This window comes from Salminus brasiliensis, chromosome 4 (genome assembly GCF_030463535.1).
Source record: "Salminus brasiliensis chromosome 4, fSalBra1.hap2, whole genome shotgun sequence".
NCBI classification, from domain to species: Eukaryota; Metazoa; Chordata; class Actinopteri; order Characiformes; family Bryconidae; genus Salminus; species Salminus brasiliensis.
In genome coordinates, this window is record NC_132881.1 from 18,350,264 (window position 1) to 18,375,671 (window position 25,408).

The window sequence follows — 25,408 nt, forward strand, 5'->3', positions numbered from 1 at the left end:
GCCCCTCACTTTGAACTGGACACAAGCAGAGAGCCACTGCCTAAGCATCCCAAAAGGAAAAGGAGGAGGCGAAGACACTGACATCAGGAAAAGCAGCAAACATGACTTTTAACTCATTTTTACTATTTTAACTACTTTTCTTCTTCTTCTTCTTCTTCTTCTTCTTCTTCTTATTATTATTAAAATGTACTTTTTTCCCTCTCATAACTGATGTACTGTCATGTCAACTTTGGCACAGAAATGTGCAATTGTGAAATATAAGCTTAATAATAGAACTGTAAATTTTACATTAGGGTTCACACCCTAATCTATAAACCTATTCTAAAGAAAAGTTCTTTAGAACTGAGCTTCTAAATTTCACTGAACCAAACTGGATTTAACTTCAACAAAGTATGGATACATAACATGCTTACCATTTGCACAATGATTATTTGCACAGCTGTACAGATGTTATGTTTCTGTAGATGTTTATCATATCTGTACATAATAGTTTGTATATAGATGTCTACTCAGGCTACATATTGATGTACAGTATTCATACCTGTACAAGTACAGATTTCTGACTACAAATTTTTTTACAGCTCTTTGTTACTTTTTTAACTTATTATTTATTCGATTTATTGTTTCGTGTATTTTTCTCTTTTAGTATAATACTTGTTAACGGTCTGTTTTTTTGTTACTTGTCATACTTGTGTTGCTCTCACCAAGTAAAATTGTAACATAGTTGGCGGAATAAAGATATTCTGAGATTTGGGGTTTACTGTGTAAAGTGGTCTGTTTTCATCTATTTCCAGAGATAAAAAGTAACATTCCCACTTCTTTTATTACAGTAGTTTTAATAAAGTATGAGGACATCACATATTTGGGCCTAGGTCATCTTCATTCATCTTTAATAAAAGGCTATTAATCATCAGCTGCCAACGATGCCTCCCAAAACCTGTTAAAAATCTCTACTTTTCCAAACTGAGGATTACATCTTCATCTAAAATGTTTTAAACTGGTTTATGCTGGTCTGGTTTGCTGGGGTATGCTGTTTTTTTCTAGAAGGGCAGTTTCTCAAAGGTTTATAGTCTTTGTGATGCTCTTATACTGTAACACCTGCTGGTGCAAGGTGCGTTCCACTGATGTGTCTGTGTGCATTTTTCACCACTTAAATAGTAAATAAGCCTGTTAAAGAATTGATTGTCCATAAAATACTCTTATGAATTATTCACACAGGATTATGAATTCTTTCTAGAAAACAAGCAGTACATTCTTATACACCAAATACAATAATAATTAATAAATACAATAAATGAAAGTCTAAATGAACTAAAATGACAATCACTTGTTAGTGTTACCTTTATGGTAATAGAAGGGAAGTGGTATTTTGAGGAACCAATATTCTGTAGACAACAGTAAACAATTATTTAAATATACTTTTGGTATTATATTATAAATGGATTATTCTAATATATATTTTCATTATGTAATATAACATAATTATAATATTATTTTTAAAGCACAGTCTATACTTACCTGACATCGAGAGTCTCTACACCCAACTGAATGACAGGTGGAAGAAGCGCCATGTAGCGATTATTATTATGTCAGTAACAGCTTCCTTGTATAAAGACTCAGTGCTTCTAGGTGTAAGTAGGTCAGACAGGCCGGTGCCGTGACACATCTACCCCCCGACTGTCCCATTGGTTAAAATATTGCACATCTTCACACAGCTGTCATACTTATATGCCAGATTAAAAGTTATGTAAAGATATTTATTGATCATTACTGAGACGTTTTTATCTGAATAAAGTTTTGCTTTTATCTTTATATATATATACATACATACATACATACATATGTATATATTATATATAAATTTATCTTTATTAATCAAATGTTAAACACTAGCATGTTAAACTGATGTAATACTGTTGTTGCTACTCTAGCATTTAAAACTGATACTAACAGGTAAAGCTAGTGTGACCCATACTAAGGGTATTACAGTAGGAGAAAAGCAAGTACACCTTTCTAATTGTTTGCTCCAGTTATCATTTGGTTCATTGCCAGGGACATGTGCAGGTAGCAGGAGGAGAGCTCTCGTTAAAGTTTAGCACAGCTTGGAATTCTTCATTCGGATGGTTTGGAGGATGTGGAGGAGTGAACTGCTGTACAGGCCAGGGAGTCCGGTATGCAGCATTGAAGCCAGATGCAGGTATTTGCTGTGTGTTGGTTTTAGTAGTTGATGCTGTAACGGAGTCACAGTATCTGCTGCTGTTCAGCTTGTGTGAAAGCAGGTGTCTGTTGGTTCTAGTGTGCAGCAGCTTGGACTGCAGTTTTAGTGAGGCTTTGAGGGCTTCATTTAAAATGGATGGTGTTTGTGGCATTGAACCCGGTCTGCAACAGTGAGGCCTAGATACAGGTCCCTACTGTTTGTGTCCAAGTTAGCATGTAGCAAATGTAGAGTCTGCTCGCTAATGCACTTGTCTTTAAAGCAAACTCTTACTGACTGCTGCGTGTAGCAGTGCCTGGGGTTTGGGACTGAGTCTGGGTTAGTGAGCAGAGAGCAGAGCTCTAAGGCAGATGCACTAAACCTTTGGTTACAGGTGTGTAAATGTATGTAATTGACTGGGGGTTTTGGTGGAAGCTGCAGAGCATTAATGTAGTGTGTTTCCCCTTACAGGAGTCGAATCCCCTGCTAGTTTAAATGAATCACTGCTCTTTCCTTCCCCTTTACATGCTTTTATAAATAAGAGTCTTAATCTCATTGTTTTATTGAGTGCCAATATTTTAGACCAGTGTTCTCTTTAGATTAGTTGTTTCAATGTACAACAATTAGTAAATGAAAAGTAGTAACTCCTTTTTTTCTTTACTGTAACATTGTACATCGAAGTGAGTAACAAGCTTTGGGTCATTGTGGAATGTATAATTCACATGTATTTATAATTTGGTGGTTTTGTAGTGAAGTTTGTAGTGTTCACTTATTTATTGAATTAATTAATTTTATTTTATTGTTGTTGTGCTCTTTAAGTTCTTGTATCTCATTGTGTTTGTTTCATGGTTGTGCTCCTGACTTCCTATATATCCAGTTAAATGGATAATTGGTACTTGAGGTTGTAATACAACACTGTCTTATTTTTACTCATTTTTATGTGCAATAATTTTACACTAGTTATCGTGCACTTGCTATCCGCTATCGAGCTAACCTTGTGCAAGATCATCAGATAATTGGGATCCAAATAAAATAATAAAGCAATAAAAAACAACTACCACTAGATAAAACACACTGTGAAGGGGGGCAACTCGGCTGGCTAAGCAGTAGCATGCTAGCTAATACAATCCAAGAGAACTTGTAGTGACGAGAAATATCAGAGACCCCCCTACTGAGGACATTATATGACCTATACTATTAGACAGTATTCTAAATGGATAAACCACTTGATTATGCCTTCCGTTTTGTTCGGACCCTAGAGGGCGCTCAACCACAAGTCCAAAATGAATGGGTCCATACAGAGCTTTTGTGCAAAAGTAATAATGATTTTAATATAGATAACTGCTCACATTCTCCACACAATACATCATAAAACAACTCAACACACATTTTAATCAATTATAAGACATCATTTAAGACGTCAGTGAGTCTGACCAGCCAATAAGCAGTTCAGTTCACCAGTCAATCAGCACTCAGCAGCCAGAATGGGAGCGGTTTCTGCTCTACATCTGTTTCCTGTAGGGCAGGACGTGTGTGCTGTTACATTTTTTTTCTTATTCATTTATGTAAGGATTTCTTCTGCTTTAGTAATTAAATATTAAAGATGATTCCTGCCTGAAAGACCAGAAAAAACATTCAAACATTTTTAACCACTGAAACCACTGAAGTCTTATAATTGTTGATTAAAAGTGTGTTGAGTTGTTTTCCTCTGTTCTGTGTTACAGTGAGAGCTGTTATCTGTATAAAAATAATGAATCATTTATAAATGACAATTTTGAACAGCTTCATATAGACCCATTGTTTTGAACTCCAAAGCGTCTGAACAAAAGACATCTACAATACGAGAGGGTCTCTGGTAATTCTTGTTCCTCCAGCAGCAGCAGAGTCACTGGGTCAAACGAAACGAGCCTCGTCATTTCTTTTATGATTGATACAGTCAGTTACAGATTCTGGCCGCTAGACGGAGACAAAGCGCCAATTACACGGGTGTTACTCCAGTAAGGGCAGACATATGTTTGTCGTAGCATCTCTGTTTCTGGTAAACGTGTTATTTATAACTGTATATTCAGTGCCAGCATTTAATAATTTATAATTATAATTTAATAATTTAATAATGTTATCTGGTGGTGTCCAGCACTTTTCTGATACAATCAACGAAAAAAATCACCAATTTAATTTAATTTAATTACATTTAATTACATTTAATTACATTTAATTTAAAAACATATGTTAAAAGCCACCACTGTTAACACTTTTAAATTCATGTAAAATCATTGATTGAATAATTCAATTTCAGTATAATTTAAAAATGTTAAAAATGATAAACGCTGTGAGGGGAAAATACAGCGCTGATGTAATGTGGTTAAGTGACCAGCAGATGGCAAATATCCAGTTTAATATCAGACTGAGTTAAACCTGTGTTTAAAGACCAGCAGCTGGAAAGCTCCAGTAGGAATCCTGATTTAATGATCATATAAATGATCAGGACAGATGAAGAGGTTCGTTAAGCAGGGTGACCAGACGCCCTCTTTTTACCGGACATGTTCTCTTTTTGGGATGTGAAAAATGTGTGCGCATTTATTTCACATCTGTGTCTCTTTCTACAGTCACTACTCAGTCTGTGTGCGGATTTATACACTGGAGTTTAATATTAGAGAACAACACACAATTTCCTAAAGGTCAAGGTCAGGAGTGAGCAGTATTTTAAACATACTTCATGAGTTGCATATATTCTAATGCACAGTATAAAAACGTAAATGAGGTATTTGAAAAAGAACACTGATCAAAATTAGAGAACACTCTCAGACACCTGCAAATTGTTGGTGTTAATCTGGCACGTGGTGCTAATTTCCTTAATTATCTGACAAACCCTATTTAACTGGCAGCATAACTTTCCTGTTTTCACTGACTTGGACAGTGAAAAATGGAAAGCCGTTCCAAACCCTATCAGCCATAGCAAGAGAAGTTGGTCGTATCCCAAGTCTGTGATTTCTAGAATACTGCATCTTTACAACACCACAAACTCATTCAAGTCCCCCAAGAAGGCTGGTCGTCCACGAAAGACAAATGCAAGAGAGGACAGGATAATGCGGAGAATCTCCATGGGCAATCGGTTCAACACTGCAGCTGGAATTGCTCACCAGTTCAACGTTTACAAGCATTTGGACTGAAATCCCACTCTGCAGTGACCAAACCTCTCATTAGCAGAAAGAATCAAAAGGCTAGATTAACCTTTGCTGAGGAGCATGTTGTGTGGACAGAGGAAAAGTGTTCCAGATTTCACTTTAGTGATGAAAGCAAGTTTCATTTATTTGGGTCTGATAGGAAACATTATGTTCGTCGACAAGCTGGGGAAAGACTGAACCCAAAGTGTGTAAAGAAGTCAGTAAAAGGTGGAGGAGGAAATGTCATGGGTTGGGGAATGTTTTCAGCAGCAGGAGTTGGGCCTCTCATACAGCAGAGTGAATGCAAGTGTGTATCAGAACCTTCTTCAACAACACGTGGTTCCTTCCTTGCATTTGTCACTCAGTCAGCCAGCAATTTTCATGCATGACAATGCCCCCTGTCACACAGCAAAACGGGTAAAGCAGTTCCTTGAACCTGAAAACATTGAAACAATGAAATGGCCAGCTCAGAATCCTGATCTAAACCCAATAGAAAACATCTGGAAAATCCTTGATGATAAAGTTATGGCCAAGAAACCAAACTGTGGAAGAAACTGCATGAAGAGTGGACCAAAATCACACCAGAGCAGTGTGAGAGACTAGTGATGTCCTGTGGCCGCAGATGTGCTGAAGTCATTCAAAGCACATGCCTGTACACTTCCTACTGACTGGTGACTGTTGTAACCTTCAGAAAATTTAGTTGTAATCTTTCTCTGTGCTACAGTCATTGCTGTTCTCTAATTTTGATTATTGTGTTTTTTGTGAAATAAAGATTTGTTGTTGAATACTTTGGTTATTTTGTTAAACACTGTTTTGTTAAACACTCACAAGGATTTGAAATCCTTCAAATGTTGACCAATGAAGATTGCATTATTTCTGCAAAAATCAAGTGTTCATACATTGTTCTCTAATTTTGATTTCCAGTGTACAGCTTTAAACATGCCTGTTGAAGCCCTGCCTTCTCACCGACACGATTAGTCTACATGTACAGGGGTCTACAGCAACCATTGGTCAAACTGCTTCTCACCACAGTAGATTGGCCACAGCCTAAAACACAAATGTAAATAAACACAAATGAGCTTGTCTGTATCTGAGTTTTTTATTTTATTTAGGAATTTGTTTATATATTTTACATTGACATGAATCTGAAAAACTTAAGTAAACGGTGGTAAAAGTAAAACTTTGTTTTTAATTATTTTACTTGACACTCAAGTTGGACTGAAAGGAGATGATTTGGCCCTGTAAGCAGAGTAAGGCTATTTATTAATTTTGTTAAATGAGTAAATGTACGTGCTTTAATGTTCATAAACAAACTTGCTTGAGATATTAAACATTACATATTAATGTCCTTCTCTTACTAAAATGACACTCAGTGGAGTAATAGTCATACTGTTCAGTAATGACAAACACTTCAATTAAAATAAAACCTTTATTCATTTTTAAGCTTCTCAGGCTGCAGCAGATTAGGGCTATTTTTACAATCGAATAATCTGACAATTATTCAAATAAATAACTGATTTAGCTTGAGGTAGTTTAAGGTATTTGCTAAGTAACAATTAAGTTCATAAAAAATTTATAACTTAGTCAGAAATTCACTGTGTTAATGAATTACGCTGCTAATATAAAAGTAATATAATATAAAAGATTAATAAAACTCCAATACCTTTTCTCTTTTAAATTTTAAACCCAAGGATTAGTAATGTAGCAGCAATAAAATATAACAAAAATAGATCAGTTTTCCCTTAATCAGTTTTCATATACATTTTTGGATGAACAACAAAATAAAAGTGGAAGTGGGAATTAATGTAAGACAGTAATGTTTTCAGTCAAAAAGTATTTTATGTTGCAGATTCGTTTGTATTAGTCACTTTTATTTTGTGGGGTCTGGCCAGAGCCACAAAGTAGTCGAGAGACTTTTGCTCGTTACCGGAGAGCGGGACTTAATCTGTAAGCAGCAACCTGATTGGTTGTTTTTGTTGAAGGGCGGGACATAAAGTAGCTGAAAGCATTGTTTAGAAGGGGTGTCCACAAATATTTGGACTTAGACACTGCTTAATTTACCAGCCTAGGACTGGAGGACTGGAGAGTGATCCATATTGAGGCCATGGAACAGCAGGGAGGCTCTCCACCAATGAAGCTCGTCTCTGGGACTGAATCAGGAGCAGTGGGTGTTCTGAAGGCAGTCTGAATCAAGAAGCACAACAAGAAAATTCAGAACCTAATTTCTGAACATCTTCAGTTGAGTCATGTATGATTGTTCCTGATCTGTTTCTTCAACTAGTTGTTTTTGGACCTAAATCTACATCTACAGAGGAGCTTCCATCTACTACCTCTGCTCTGAAGGAGGAGTATATTAAATGAGGGAGGATCATAGATGAAGGGTTTCTAGGTTGAGCTGGTGTGTGGTTTACCTGCTGAGGAGTACTGATAGACGTGGAGATGCAGACTAGGGCTGCAACTAACGATTATTTTAATAATCAATTAATCTGTCGAAAAAAAATACATTTCCATGTCTTTATTTAAAAATAGAACATTGAATAACAGAGCAAATAAGTGTGTACAATAATTCAATAATAATAGATTACATTATTAAATAAATTAAATAAATTACAAATAAAATAAATGAAATAATAAAGAAAAATAAGTGCATTGCTGATGCAAACACTGCACTGTATTGGAGTGAGGAGTGAGACAGGATGAATTGCCTTTAGTTTGTATGTTTTTTTTTTAAACTCAGACTTAAAACTTAACCTTAATCATTATTTACCACCATTGTGTTCAAGTTACATGTTTTTATAAAGCACATTTAAACACTGCTTAAGCGAATTACACAGATAATAAAAGTAACACACACACACTTACACACTCTATCATTGTCATTGTCCCGTTAAGCAAAAAACAGCATGTGCCGTGTTACGCCGGTTCACATAGTGTGAGTGCACCGTTATGTTTCCTCACTTCAAAACAGAACTAACTGGGGTTATTGTAGTGACTGTGCTCCCACATTGGTGAGGATTTAAGCTGAACTTCTGTTCTGCGTCATTCATGTTTAATGTTTTGGAATATTTTTACTTCTTGATGTTAAATTTATTTTAAAGATTACGCCTCCGCTCTGACTCGCTTTGCTCATCTCCCTCTTATTTATAATTTTTTTCCAGAGTAGACAAAGCGCCACAGGTAACGTAAGCGGAGATGAGCTGATATGACAAGGCGAGTAACACATACATCGTGCGACACAACAAATCCATAATGAAATTCGTTGCCAACACTTTTAATAATCGATTATTATCAATTTTATAGATTCAGTGTAGCAGCTCTAATGCAGACATTTCCTCCAAGTCAGCCGTTTTGTAGATACTAGTGTCCTTCTGAAGCCGTACTGGTCTTCAGAGGAATGATTCCTTGAATTCTGAAACTAAAATACGAATGTTTAATTATTATTATTAATTATTTTGCACAGTTTAAAATATTACTATTTTTTACATATAAATGTACCATTTCTGTACAAGATGTTAAGGTTGTATAGAGGCCAAACCTTAATCCACTGCATTCAACCGATACTCACTTCGTAATCAATGCTAAACGAGTCTGCTTTCACTAAAGCTTTCTCTTCTTTTAAGCATATCATGAGTTTTAACTCTTTAAACAGTTTAAGAACTAGAGCTCAAGCTGTACGCACCTCTCCTCTGCCGTGCCGCAGAAGACTAGATTTCTACCCATCCAAATGTGACCTGTGCAAGTGCGGTCCCACAACCCACCAACAAATGCTTTCATGTGTTTTTTTTTTATGATAAATCTGTTTTTCTCACGTGCAAAATACAATCTCAGCAGACATGTAGAAAGTACTAGAGACCCAGACTTGAGTAAAAGTACAAGTTCTCTATCAAAAAAGTGACTTGAGTAGAAGTGTCTTTAAGCTCCAGACTTAAGTGGAAGTACTTAAGTATTGCATGTAGTTACTTAAGTACTGAAAGTAAAAGTACAGTATTGTGTTCTGTAGTTCTTACAGAAAGCAGTCAAAAGTCTGAGTATCAGTGTTTCTATTATTTCAAATGCTCAGACTTAAGTACTGTCACAGTTCCTCTGGCTGTAGTAGAAGGACAGAACTGTAAAAGACGGAGTTCATGAACATGAACCATTCGGCCACATACGAGTATTTGAAGGTGGGGAAGGTGGTGTTTCTTCTAGTGGTTCTTCCATCTCGGAATAAACTACAGAGCTCTAGCGTTAGTGTCCTCACAGCAGCTGCAGCACATAAACATCTAACGGAGTAAAAGTATTAAACTCATCCAAAATATGTAGTGAAGTAAAAGTGGAAGTAGGAGATAAAATAATCCTCCAGTAGATACAGATACAGTATTTTAGTACTTAAGTACAGTACTGAAGTAGTTCTACTTCATTACTATATATCTCTGAATCTGAGGATTTACTTGGGTGTTAATATATATAAATATATAAAAATGATTTCTTATTACCATTATTAGCTTATATTTACACTGACATGGTGATTTACACTCTCCTGCTGGGAGCGTTCTCTCATATAATGATTTTAGTCTATCATCATTTCCTACTTACTGGTGTATTTAGGCAGCTTTATCTGTAAATATACACTATGGTAACATTGACAGAAAACGTGATCCATGCACAAACCGTTCCTGGTTAGTGCGAGAAACATGAGTGATGACATCAACTAATTTTTTTTATTTAACTAAATTTAAAACTAATCTTAGTTGTTGCACCCAGACCTTGCAGAATAGTGTAAAATAGTGTGTATTTATGTGTATAGATTCTGGATTTGAATTTGTGTATCATATACTATATAATAAAAGTCACTTGACTTGATTTAGGTAAGCAGCCACTGAATCTGGATCATGATAATATTGTTAATGGTGATAATTCTGCAGATGATGCAGATCATTTGTCAGCCTGATAATGTCTCTGTCTGTCTGTCTGTCAGTCAGTACACACAGTGGCGGGGAAGGTGCAGGGACCCTGTCAACAGATCAGTGAAATGTGAGTACACACACACACACAGACTAGCTTTCATCGAGCGTACCATCATCACCATCTCAGTGTATGTTCAACAGGGTAAAGTTAGTTAAAGGTTTTGGATAGTAATTAGGTTTATGAGTAGTGTTATGCTTTATTTTATAGGTGTTTGAGGTGTAGGATAAGTGAGACTCATGCACTACATGGACAGATGTATTGGGACACCTGCTCATTCATTCTTGATGCTGTTTTATTGGATTGACTGTCTCTAGTGTCTAGGGAAGGCTGGAGACAGCTTACTAGATTTTGGAGCATTGCTGTGAGGATTTGATTGCATTCAGCAAGAAGAGCATTGGTAAGGTCAGGATGTTAAATAATCACCACCCCAACTTATTCCAAAAATATTGGATGAAACACCATTAATCACTCCAGAGAATGTGTTTGAGCTGTGGCGCAGTGGAACATTCCACAGTTCCACTGTGCCACAGCTCAATACTGGGGGGCTTTATACCCCTCTGCCCCACGACTGGCATTAGGCAGCATGGTGCCAATAGATGAATGCTCCAGAGAGTCCTATTCTGTTGGCACTACTTCTCTACAAAGACTAAAGTGTGTGCATTTGCATATATGTGCAATGGGTGCAATTTAAAGTAGCTGAATGCATTTATTAGAAGGGGTGTCCACAAACATTTGGGCATATAGTGTGGGTTAAGTGAAAGGGTTTGCAAGTAGTTTTAGACAACCCAAATTTTACAAATATTTTTACAGTAAAATGTTACAATATCTGCAGTTTATTGAACAATTCTTCATGCAGCTCATGATTAAACATGAGAGAAAAAGTACATTTATTTACAAGAGAAGTGATCATTAAAGTGCAGTGGTTGAATGCAGCACCACAGTCTTCACCTCTTCTTCTTGTCCTGCTCAGGCATCCACTTGCGTGTTCCAGAGGGTGACCTGAAGACCTAAGTGATGCGGACCTAAATTTCCACACTTAATTAGTGTTGGACAGCGGACCTCCTCTTACAGACACTGCTAGATTTTTTTGGCCCAGCTGCAGACTGTAGGACTGGAGATGTCCTACCACATTCTGGTAGTCCCTCACACTGAGGTCATGGACCAGCCCGTCCGGGGGGCAGCCCGTCTCTGTGACTGAATCAGGAGCAGTAGGTGGTCGGCAGGCAGTCTGAATCAAGAAGCACAACAAGAAGATTCAGAACCTGATTATTGAACATCTTCAGTTGAGTCATGTATGATTTTTCCTGATCTGTTTCTTAAACTGGTTGCTTTTGGAAGTAAATCTACATCTACCTCTGAAGGAAGAGTCTGTTCATGAGGTCAGTATGGTCCAGCCTGGAGCTCAGCACCTGTATTGGAAACTAGGTACACCAGCACAACCTAGAAACCCTTCATCAATTCTCATTGATTTAATAGACTCCTCCTTCAGAGCAGAGGTAGTAAAGCTCCTCTGTAGATGTAGATTTAGGTCCTAAAACAACCTGTTTTTGTTGGATGTCTTTAGTGTCCAGGGAAAAAAGACTCTCTACTAGATTTTGAAGCATTCAGCCACAAGAGCATTAGTGAGGTCAGGATGTTGGATGATGAACACCCCACAGTTCCACAGTTTGCACATATGTGTCAAAAGTGTGTGCAACATAAAGTAGATGAATGCATTTCTAAGAAGGGGTCTCCACAAACATTTGGACATAAAGTGTAAGTTAACTGAAACGCTTGGTTTTAGGGGCAGCGGTGTCTCAGCGGTTAGAGCGTCTGGCTATCGATAACAGGGTTGTGGGTTCAATTCCTGGGCTTGGCAAGCTGCCAATGTTGGGCCCTTGAGCAAGGCCCTTTAACCTCTCTGCTCCCTGGGTCGCTGGAGTTGGCTGCCCACCGCTCGGGGTGTGTGTGTACTCCCTGCCCCTAGATCACTAGTGTGTGTGTGTTCACTACCACAGATCGGTTAAATGCGGAGGACACATTTCGCTGTGCAGTGACAAATACATGCACCTTTACCTTTTTCTTTTTTGGTAGGTCTGAAAGTAGGTTAGTTTTAAACAACTGAAAAGGAGAAATTTGAAATCTTTTACAATAAAATTTAACAATATCTGCATTTCATTGTACAATTCTTCATGCAGCTCATGATTAAACATCTGTTCTGAGAGAAAAAGTACATTTATTTACAAGAGAAGTGATCATTAAAGTGCAGTGGTTAAATGTTCTTCACCTCATCTACAGAGGAGCTTTACTACCTCTGATCTGAAGGAGGAGTCTATTAAATGAGGGAGGATCATGGTTGAAGGGGTTCTAGGTTGTGCTGGTGTGTGATTTACCTGCTGAGGAGTACTTACAGACTTGGAGATGCAGCTGTAAGTGTGGACCAGCCTGGAGCTCAACACCTGTATTGAGATGTCTAGAGCTTTGGGCTTAGAAAGTCTACTTTTTAGCTGCAAGTACTTCAGCCGTCTAGTAGGTACTAGTTTCCTCCTGAGGCCGTACTGACCTGCAGAGGAACGATTCCTCAAATCCTGAAACTAAAATATGTATATTTAATAATTACACACAGTAACAATAATTAGTCTAATTTAATAAAAATACACCTCAGAAGATAAATGTACCATTTCTGTAGGAAATAAATCTTGCTGTTGTTAAAACAACCCTTGAGGAGCAGATCTGTGATACTCATCACACTGGTTCCTACAACAGCTTGCACTGCTAATGACAGAAAGAACAGAAAAACCAGAGGAAGCTGAAGGTGTGGAAGGCGATGCCAAGGCCCAGCTCATTTGTGTGACTACTTGATTTCAGATCCCCTGAGGTGGTGTACTGAAGCTAAATTACACACATTCAGTCACTGTCCAATTACTTATGACCCTGATTGTATTTAAATCAGCCCAACATTTTAAGCTCTAATGTTTATCTAATGTTGGTCTTGTCCATGGTTAGGTTTGGAGTCTGACTGTTTGAGGCTGTGGACAGGTGTCTTTTATACAGATAACAAGGTCAAACAGGTGGCATTAATACAGGTAACAGGTGGAGGACAGAATAGCTTCCTAAAGAAGAAGTTACAGGCCTGTGAGAGCCAGAAATCTTGCTTGTTTGTGGGTGACCAAATACTTATTTTCCAACATAATTTACAAATAAATTCTTTAAAAATTCTACCATCTGATTTCCTGGATTTGTTTTCCTCATTGTCCTCCCTTGTCTTTCATAGTTTCACACACCTCTTATTGTTCTAAGTAGGAGAACTTGCACAATCAGTGGCTGACTAAATACTTTTTTTGTCTCACTATAAATGATTATTAAATACAACAAATGAAAATCAAAATAAATGAACTAAAATGAAGAATGACGTTCACCTGTTAATGTTATTGTCATGGCGTGTACGGCCAGACCTGAAGGGATGAACACTCGCAGAAATGGAAATCGAAGCAAGATACTTTATTAACCAAATACAAAACAATGGGATCCAAAAAGCAAAGTGCAGCAACATGGGCAAAACCATGAACAGAACCAAAACGCAACAAGTCAGATGGCAAACAAAACAAACCTGGGACTGGGAGGAGCAGGGAGCTAAACGAGAGTGAAACGAGGGGGAAAACTAAAGGGGTATAAACACAAAGCCACAAACCTCGCTTGGGCAGAGAGGGGAGATACTAAGGACAGAGCCGAGCTCTGTGTACAAACAAAGGTAGCGGGGGAACCAGCTGCCAGACCAGAAAGCAAGGCCGACCTAACCTGAACCTGTAGAGTACTGCCTAGAACTTGGTTCACCATGGAACCTGAGCAGGAAGAGAACATACCTGGCTTGCCTCCAAGTCGGACAGAGAATCTCTCCTAAACATGGGCCGCAAAACTAGAGCTGACCTGAACACGGCGGTAACGTGTGAGGAATCCCAGAGCTTCACAGGGATTCCAGTAGAGTCAAAAGGGAACTACGCTCCTTTAGTACTCCCAGTCCCAGGTGAAACACATGAACAATGAATCAACACAAATGAACAGAAACGAACAGGAAGTCCTTATTATTATTACTATTATTATTTAATATCTTTTAATTATAATAATATTATTTTTGAACATCCAGTGAACAGTTTAAACTCACCTGGCATATCGAGAATCTCTACACCCAACTGAATGACGTGTGGAAGAAACGCCATCTAGCGATCATTATATGTCAGTAACAGCTTCCTTGTATAAATATAAAGTGGTATGAGGAGTTTAATTGAACCCTACGCCACTGTTTCCTTAAACTAGAAGCTGAGTGAATATTTACTGCTGGAAGGTCTAATTTACACTGGAGAGTGATATCATTTTTCTTTATGCTTTAAAAATTAAATTCTTTAGAAATTTTTATTCAGTTTTTATTACACACTGTGCTGTAATGGCTCCCGCAAGCTTAAGACTCTCCACAGGGGGTGCCATTAGTGCACAACTAGCTCTGTTTGAGTCGATTCTGCGCATGCGTGGACCAATTATTTTTACAGTTTTCATGTGTTTTTCATGATAATTCTGTTTTTCTCGTTGCTTCATGCAATCTCTGCTTACTGTTAATATTTGCTAGAGTGAAAAAGTGTAAACTGTGATTAAAAAAATAAAAGTAATAAAAAACGATTTCTTATCACCTCTGTTACCTCATAATTATTACTCTCATATAGTCACTAACACTATATCTCTCATATACGTCTGCTGGGAGCATTCTCTGATATGATGCTTTTAGCCTGTAGAAATATCCCACCTACTGGTTCATTTAGGCACATTTACCTTCATAAAGAAACACATGGCTGCACAACTCGACCGGACCGCCATCGTCTGCATAGCAATTATCAAACAGGTACAATCTACATCCTCTCCTTATTAGAAGTACTTGAGCAGCTTTGGTGTAGAGATGGTTATTGAGAAGCTTTTCAGAGTATTAACACAGTTCAGTGCTGTTGAAGCATTTGACTCCTGACTCCATGCTGCCATCTAGCGTCTAGTTTCATTTCCTACAATGACTGTTTCTGTCCTTTAATACAACGTAAATGTCAATTTGATATTTTCTAAATTAAATTAATATACCACTGATATAATTCTCATTCTTATTAACAACCGATAAAGATAATAAAATAAACTTTATTTTACCTAAAAATGTCTCTCTCTTTTTTCTTTTTTTACACACTTTCACACACTCTGGAAAGTGGGCGTCAGAGTGACTGCATTCAACCCATATTCACTTCCTAATCAATGCTAAACGAGTCTGTGTGTGTCTGTTGGGATTGTTGGGCCCTCATCTGTTTAGACGCATACTACCCTAATTGCTGCTGCCCTAACATTGCATTTAAACCACTCCCATTTGTTCAGAGGTGAAATTTCCAGTAGTGAAATATCTTCAATTAAGTAAAAGGTTACTATTAAATTTCCAAATTGAATTCAAAGGTGATTTGCATTTGTTCCCAAGAGAGGAACAAGGTAACTGAACAGTGATCAGTTAAAGGAGATGCTGAAATTTCACAGCTTAAAATACCATCCGTCACATTGTGAGGGATTAACCAGTAGTGTAGCCTTGAACACTGACCGTTATTGGAAGCATTAAACCAGGTGTACTGTCTGGCATTGGGGTTTCCTGTCCTCCAACAGTCTGTCAGATTAGTATTGGAGACTAAGTTATTGAAAATATAATCAAAAAGATGATGCTGCCCTCTAGAGGGAAGACGGTCAACTGAGCCGTCTGGAACTACATTAAAGTCTTCTCCTATAACAACCTGATCTGTCGAGTATTTTACCTTTCATTACTTTATCTTCCTACAAAGGTCTGCTTCAAATATTTGGTTAATCGCAATACTGTTAATCGCATATACACAAACTAAAATGAATTTTGCTCCATCAGTATTCACAACTACCAATGACCAATAACATCTGTATCACATACATGGTCCAATAAATCTACACTATGGTAACTTGCTTTGACAAGTAAGTGAAACTCACCAGAACATGTGATCCATGTACAAACGGTCCGAGTTAGCACAAGAAATATGCGTGGTGACGTCAACAACTAATCGTCTATTAAATACTAATGAACTAATTGGGTCGTCGATTTTTGTAGACTATGTCGATTAGCTGTTGCACCCCTACAGCAGATATTCTGTCTGGTTTGTTCTGTAAAGTAATGAAATAAAAACAGTAATATTACTAATATTAGAATCTAAACAGTTGGTAATTATGTGGAATATTATATGGAAATTATATAAACATCAGGGAAAATATGTAAAATTGGTATATTTGGAATTGTACAATAATATATGTTGTTTATATCCTGTAATATAACCTTATTTTCTACTACAGACTCACTCACTATAAGAGCTTATATGTAAATATGTTTATTTGGAACAGATCGTGCATAATAGTGTAAAATAGTGTATATGTTTATATATTCTGTATTTGAATGTGAATATTGTATACTTGGTCACTATAAAAGATTTTTAAATATAAATATAAAAGACTATAAAAGATTTTAGGGAAGCACTCATTTGTTAGCCTGATAATGTCTCTGTCTGTCTGTCTCTCAGTAAAGGCTGAAGAGGCCATGGACCAGCACAGAGGTCCCTCCACCAGTGGAGCTTGTCTTGGACTGAGTCAGAAATAGTGGGTGGACTAACGGAAGTCTAAATCAAGTGTGATTCAGAACCTGATTTCTGAACATCTTCAGTTGAGTCATGTATGAATGCTGCTGATCTGTTTCTTAAACTGGTTGTTTTTGGAACTAAATCTACATCCACAGAGGAGCTTTACTACCTCTGATCTAAAGGAGAAGTGTATTCAATGAGGGAGGAGCATAGTAATGAGGCCGCCCTGACCTGCAGACAAACGATTTCTCAAACCCTGAAACTAAAATATGAATATTTAATCATTATGTACATTTAAAAATATTTATCTAAATTTCATAAAAATATACCTCAGAAGATAAATGTACCATTTCTGTAGGAGATGTTCCCAAATAAATCTTGCTGTTGGTAAAACAACCATTGAGGAGCAGATTTCGGTACTCATCATCCATAAGGAGCTGAAGGTCTGGACAGCGAAGCCAAGGTTCCTATTTTCCTGTTATTTAAACAATTATTTTTTAAACCAGATATGAACCAATTATGGTTACCTGGTGGATTTGATTGCATTCTGCGACAACAGCTTTAGTGAGGTCAGTATATTGGTTGATCACCCCACCTAATCATCCCCAACTCTCCAACCCATCTCTAAAATTTTGTATGGAGCACCATCCATCATTTCAGAAAACACAGTTCCACTGCTCCACAGCTCAATCTAACCTACAGGGGCTAGACAAGCTGTGTGTGTGTGCATTTGCACATCTGTGTCAGCAATGGGTGCAACATAAAGTAGCTGAAAGCATTGTTTAGAAAGGTTGTCCACAAATATTTGGACTTATTGTGTAAGTTAAGTGAAACGCTTGGTAGGTTTGAAAGTAGGTTACTCTCAGACAACCCTGAAAAAAGTGCAGTGGTTGAATGTTCTTCACCTCAGGCATCAGCTCTCCACTGGTGTCCAGTTCAATATGGAGGGTGAAGCTTGTTCCGGTGGCCTCAGTGATACAGACCAGAACTTCCACACTCTGTTGGACAGCGGATCTCCTCCCATAGACACTGCTTGATTTACCAGCCTAGGACCAGAGGACCGGAAAGTGATCCATACTGAGGCCATGGAACAGCAGGGATGTCTCTCCACCAATGAAGCTTGTCTCTGGGACTGAATCAGGAGCAGTGGGTGTTCTGAAGGCAGTCTGAATCAAGAAGCACAACAAGAAGATTCAGAACCTGATTTCTGAATATCTTCAGTTGAGTCATGTACAGGTGCTGGTCATAAAATTAGAATATTTTGAAAAAGATGATTTATTTCAATTCCATTCAAAAAGGTAAACTTGTATATTATATTCATTCATTACACACAGACTGATATATTTCAAGTGTTTATTTATTTTAATTTTGATGGTTATAACTGACAACTAATGAAACCCCAAATTCAATATTTATATTATATCTATCAATATATATATATATATATATATATATATATATATATATATATATATATATATATATAATATTGCCGTTAAGTAAATTCTACTCAGCTAATTTTATTATTAAAGCAAAATTTGTGTTACATACAATTAATAAAAACATTAAAAACTCGATTTGATTTTAAACTACATATATTCTTATTTTATTATGTGTTGGTAACTTTTAATTATTTAGTAAATATTAATGAACCCCAGTCCCACTTTTTACAGTGCATTGCTTCTCAGTAAGTCCGCTTCATGTCCACATCAGAAACAACTGAGTTTCCATTTAGTCTAGAAGGACAAGACTTTACTCTATGAGGCCAAAACTTTGTCATAAGCCTAGACTGATGATTCCCAACTCCACTCATTGAAGCAACCCTCCCTGCTTACTTTCCAGCTCTCTTTGCTTTAGCACAGCTGATCCAACTCATCAATGGTTTGAGGAGCAGCTGATCAGTCTGATCAGTTCTGCTAATGGAGAGAGAATGGATTTCTGATCACTGAACTGATGAGCTCAGTTAACTCATTACTGCCAGTGTACAACCTATAGAACAAAGCCCTTATTTAATGAACAGGGACATGTCCAGGACTTCTCAGTAATGATCCTCTATAGTTTCTATAATTAATAAAAAGAAATCATTATTCACAGGACCCACAGCATACCTGCATCACAAGTACATGTTCAAATCTATACATGCACCACAGTTTAGCCTCACAAAAACAGGTACAGACATCCTGATGAAATTTGAGATCTGGAACTTCTGAGTGTGGCAGACCAAGCTAAGCTGCAGTTGTTCTACAGGATATTATCAGAGTTATTCACTGACATATTTCTCAGGGCAGTCCAAAATGCCTATGAGAGCCGGCTTTTCCTCATTCATGGCTGCTGCTTTGTTCACCTTCAGCAGTTTTTAGGACCAGACCATTAAGTAGTCTGATAAAAGAGCGGAAAAGGTCTGTGCTGATGACTCTCTTTAACCGTGTCCTAATCTGAGGAGACAAGGACAGACATTAAATAATAGCTACATACAGCACACTTGAATAGAATATATACAGTAAATCTGACATTTACATTTACATCTGACTTGTGTGACTGGTTGTGTGACTCTCAGTGACCAGACCTTTTGGGTTCCTTTGTTTGTTGTACAAATTCCACATGAGATTAAGATAAGCGAGTACAGATCATTTAATTCCTGCAGTATTTTCAAGCCTGTCAAGCAGAATGGCATGATCTACGGTGTCAAAGGCAGCACTAAGGTCAAGCAGCACAAGAATAGTAGTGCAGCCTCTATCAAATGAAACGAGGAGGTCATTTGTGGCTCTTAGTAACGCTGTTTCAGTGCTGTGGTTGGGTCTAAATCCAGACTGAAAGACCTTGTAAATGCTACTGTTGTGCACAGCAGCAGAAACTCTGCTTTTTCTAGGACCTTGGCTATGAAGGGGAGATTTGAGATTGGTGTATAATTACCAAGCTCATTGGGGTCAAGGTTAGGTTTTTTGAGAACAGGTTTGATAATTGCTGAATTAAGGGATTTAGGTATGTAGCCAATGTTGAGGGAAGAGTTAACTATGGCCAGTACTGATTGTATAACCCTAGGCAGAACCTGTTTAAACAACTGTGTTGGAACAGGATCTAGTACACATGAGGATGACTTTAATAGGCTATTCAGAGTATTCAGAGTGTGCATTAAAGCTGGTGCACCATTCATCAACATTCACTGCAGTGGTCAGGGACTGACTATGAATTTTTAATGTTTTCAATTTTATCCTGCTAATGTCAGCAGGAATGGCTGAGTTAGTTTGTCTGTGACTGCTGGTGAGTTTATTCACAGTATTAAAAAGGAATCTGGGGATATTTTTGTTATTGTCTATTAGTGATGCGATTTATGAGGATTTGGCTTTAATTAAAGCTTTTTTGTATTCCGCATGACTATGATGCCATTCAAGCCGTAGAGAGTACGCATATGGTCATTACACCAAGGCGCTAGCTTTCTCTCCCTAATTTGTTTGATCTTAATTGACGCAACATTGTCAAGATAAGAGCAGAGCACAGACAGCAGATCTTCTGGTTCATGCTCAAGTTCTATATGATGAGATGGGCTGGAGATGGTTAATTCTGGAAGGTTATTAATGAATACACTTGCTGTAGACATTGTTATGGTACGTTTGCTCATAAAGCGAGGCATCAGGTGGATATCCTGGTTTAAGACTACAAACATGATTAGGTAATGGTCAGAAATGGAGTCAGGCTGAGAAATGCTTACTAAATGTTCTGTTTCAATATGCAGGGTCAGAACTAGGTCTAGTGTATGGTTGGACCTATATCTAGGAGTTGGACCTATAACATTTTGAATGAATCCCAAAGCATCTAAGATTGATTTAAACCTAATTCTAAGGGGATCCTAAGGACTCTTTTCAAAGTGAATACTGAAATCTCAAACAATAAAAGCCTTATCAGTTGTGGTGGAAATCTGTCAGAGAGTGATGAAGCAGACAAGGGAATATGCATTGAGTAGCAAGTTTAATGAATCTGCACGCAGCTCGTGACCACGATACAGACTGCCTCAATGGTATTCAACATACATACTTATAGGAATATCCCCCACCCACCCTCACATGTTGCATACGCATCCTGAAGTCATGACTTACGACACCTGGCACCTCCTAAGAAGGAGTGTATGTAATTAACACTAGTGGTGTTTGACCTCTGGCACACTTTTCTGCCTATTGTTGATAGATTTAAGACACTGTGCCCCTGAGTGTGAGGGTGAGTAAGGGGACAACATGATTAACTGCTCTGTTTCAGCTAATGCTTACCCATATATTTCTTATCTGGCCTCGGCTGGCGCCAGACATAGTATTAGAATGTACTGTACAACTGTGCAGTAGATTATATAGAACAGAACATGATTTACGCATACGAAATATTAAGGGGATACAAGATTAAATGGATACATTATGAATCAGCATGATTACAATATTTTTCATGACACAGTAGAGACAGCTACTTCTGAAAAGAAGTCAGCAATTTCACTAACAAGATCTGTATAAGGTCCAGGAGGACGATAGACTGTAATAAGCAGGAAAGAGAGCTGCTTTTTAGAAGCCGGAGAAAAGCCTGCCACTTTAAGAATAAGCACTTCAAACGATTTAGCTTCATAACCTGAGTTTAGGATTATGCCTAGAACTGAATCATAGATTGTGGCAACGCCTCAACGCACCTGAGTGGATAACTGCAGTAGTTAAAGCCTGGGGGAGTTGATTCATTCACAGCAATAATTCATTAGGTTTAACCCACGTTTCACAGAGACACAGTGAACTGAGGAGGTTTACAGTTAGAATTTCATTGACAATGACGGCTTTACGTGTTAGAGACCGTACGTTTAACAGCCCAAACTTAACGCAGGAGTTGCTAGTACTCTGACATCACGAAGCGCTGTTGATTCTGATTGGGTTGTTAAAATTGATTTTTGAACGTCTATGATTATCTGCAAGTCTAAGCACACACCAAAGCTCTGCATACTGTTAGTCATAGTCTGACGCCAATAAAAAAGAGTTGATTTACTCATTGTAGCAGTTACTGATTAAAGATTACCCAAGGAAAATGCACTGCTGGGATTCAAACCCAGGATCTCCTGTGTATTAGACAGGCACTACAACCAACTGAGCCACTGCGCCCTACCTGAAAGGTAATCTATATCAATACAATATAGCTTCAGGCAAATTCAAAAACATTCTCTTGCATACAAACTTCACACAGACAGAAAAAACAACTTCCCTGCATTTTCCAGAAACAAAAAACATCACATGTACATATACATGTACAGAGTAGGAGACCTGGTCACACAGAATGTACACACAAAAGCTTAGCATCTTTTGTTTAGCCTTCAGGTTCCATTTAAACATCTTTTAATGGATCAGCAAACATCATTCTGATTCAGAAAAGGCTAAAATCCAAAATTTCAAACTGCTTCCTCTCACTTTTCACAAATACATGCAGAATCTTCTGCAGCACAAATATGTTTCAATACCCCAACATCAAACAGAATATTTCTGAAAGTTTGAAATTGCTATTAATTAGGTAAAAAGACTAGACAAAATCTTGTAAATAAAAGTACAAAAAGGTAGTAGACAGAGCTATAAAGAAGAGGAAACACTCTCGACTCCGGTGGGACTCGAACCCACAACCTTTGAATTGCCCCAGCTATTTATCTAGAAGTCCAATGCACTATCCATTGCACCACAGAGCCCAGGTTAAGAAACTGGTTCCTTGGCCAACCTTCCTATAAAATAACAGTAGTGCTGCTAATATTTGAGGCAAATAATGAATTTACTATGCATATGTAAATCCCAGTGGTCTGATGATTATCTGCAAGTCTAAGCACACACCAAAGCTCTGCATACTGTTAGTCATAGTCTGACGCCAATAAAAAAAAGGGTTGATTTACTCATTGTAGCAGTTACTGATTAAAGATTACCCAAGGAAAAGGCACAGCTGGGATTCAAACCCAGGACCTCCTGTTTACTAGACAGGCGCTATAACCAACTAAGCCACGGCGCCCTACCTCACTAGTTTTCTATATCAATACAATATAGCTTCAGGCAAACTCAAAAACATTCTCTTGCACATAAACTTCACAAAGACAGCAAAAACAACTTCCCTGATTAGGAACCTCTGCATTTTCCAGAAACAAATAACATCAACTCTGATAGCTTGTCTCATTTGCTTAAACCTATCATATACATGTACAGAGTACTAGATCTTGTCACACAGAATGTACACACAAAACTTAGCATCTTTGGTTTACCCTTCAGGTTCTGTTTTAACATCTTTTAATGGATCAGCAAACATCATTATGATTCAGAAAAGGTTAAAATCCAACATTTCAAACTGCTTCATCTGTCTTTTCACAAATACATGCAGAATCTTCTGCAGCACAAATATGTTCCAATACCCCAACATCAAACAGAATATTTCTAAAAGTTTGAAATTGCTATTAATTAGGTAAAAAGACTAGAGAAAATCTTGTAAATAAAAGTACAAAAAGGTAGTAGACAGAGGTATAAAGAAGAGGAAACACTCTCGACTCTGGTGGGACTCAAACCCACAACCTTTGATTTTCTCCAGGGATTTACCTAGACGTCCAATACGCTATCCATTGCACCACAGAGCCCAGGTGAAGAAATTGCTCTAGCTATTCATCTAGAAGTCCAATGCGCTATCCACTGCTACACAGAGCCCAGGTGAAAAAACTGGTTCCTTGGCCAACCTTCCTATAAAATAACAGTAGTGCTGCTAATTTTTGAGGCAAATAATGAATTTACTATGCATATGTAAATCCCAGTGGTCTGATGATTATCTGCAAGTCTAAGCACACACCAAAGCTCTGTATACTGTTAGTCATAGTCTGACGCCAATAAAAAAAGGGTTGATTTACTCATTGTAGCAGTTACTGATTAAAGATTACCCAAGGAAAAGGCACCGCTGGGATTCGAACCCAGGATCTCCTGTTTACTAGACAGGCACTATAACCAACTAAGCCACGGCGCCCTACCTGACTGGTTTTCAATATCAACACAATAAAGCTTCAGGCAAACTCAAAAACATTCTCTTGCATACAAACTTCACACAGACAGCAAAAACAACTTCCCTGATAAGGAACCTCTGCATTTTCCAGAAACAAATAACATCAACTCTGAAAGCTTGTCTCAATTGCTTAAACCTATCATATACATGTACAGAGTACTAGACCTTGTCATGCAGAATGTACACACAAAACTTAGCATCTTTTGTGTACCCTTCAGGTTCCATTTAAACATCTTTTAATGGATCAGTAAACATCATTCTGATTCAGCAAAGGCTAAAATCCAACCTTTCAAACTGCTTCATCTCACTTTTCACAAATACATGCAGAATCTTCTGCAGCACAAATATGTTCCAATACCCCAACATCAAACAGAATATTTCTGAAAGTTTGAAATTGCTATTAATTAGGTAAAAAGACTAGAGAAAATCTTGCAAATAAAAGTACAAAAAGGTAGTAGACAGAGCTATAAAGAAGAGGAAACACTCTTGACTCTGGTGGGACTCGATCCCACAACCTTTGAATTGCTCCAGCTATTTATCTAGAAGTCCAATGCGCTACCCACTGCTACACAGAGCCCAGGTGATGAAACTGGTTCCTTGGCCAACCTTCCTATAAAATAACAGTAGTGCTGCTAATATTTGGGGCAAATAATGAATTTACTACGCATATGTAAATCCCAGTGGTCTGATGATTATCTCTAAGTCTAAGCACACACCAAAGCTCTGCATACTGTTAGTCATAGTCTGACGCCAATAAAAAAAGGGTTGATTTACTCATTGTAGCAGTTACTGATTAAAGATTACCCAAGGAAAAGGCACCGCTGAGATTCTAACCCAGGATCTCCTGTTTACTAGAAAGGCGCTATAACCAACTAAGCCACGGCGCCCTACCTGACTGGTTTTCAATATCAACACAATAAAGCTTCAGGCAAACTCAAAAACATTCTCTGGCATACAAACTTCACACAGACAGCAAAAACAACTTCCCTGATTAGGAACCTCTGCATTTTCCAGAAACAAATAACATCAACTCTGAAAGCTTGTCTCAATTGCTTAAACCTATCATATACATGTACAGAGTACTAGACTTTGTCACGCAGAATGTACACACAAAACTTAGCATCTTTTGTGTACCCTTCAGGTTCCGTTTAAACATCTTTTAATGGATCAGTAAATATCATTCTGATTCAGAAAAGGCTAAAATCCAACATTTCAAACTGCTTCATCTCACTTTTCACAAATACATGCAGAATCTTCTGCAGCACAAATATGTTCCAATACCCCAACATCAAACAGAATATTTCTGAAAGTTTGAAATTGCTATTAATTAGGTAAAAAGACTAGAGAAAATCTTGCAAATAAAAGTACAAAAAGGTAGTAGACAGAGCTATAAAGAAGAGGAAACACTCTTGACTCTGGTGGGACTCGAT

General features: G+C 37.7%; 1 non-coding gene across 1 annotated transcript; it reads right to left on the reverse strand.

The window, feature by feature from the left end:
• Window positions 1-23,868: 23,868 nt before the first annotated feature.
• Window positions 23,869-23,942, reverse strand: trnat-agu (transfer RNA threonine (anticodon AGU)). The gene has a single exon. It is a non-coding gene; the product is annotated as a tRNA-Thr (tRNA).
• Window positions 23,943-25,408: the final 1,466 nt, after the last annotated feature.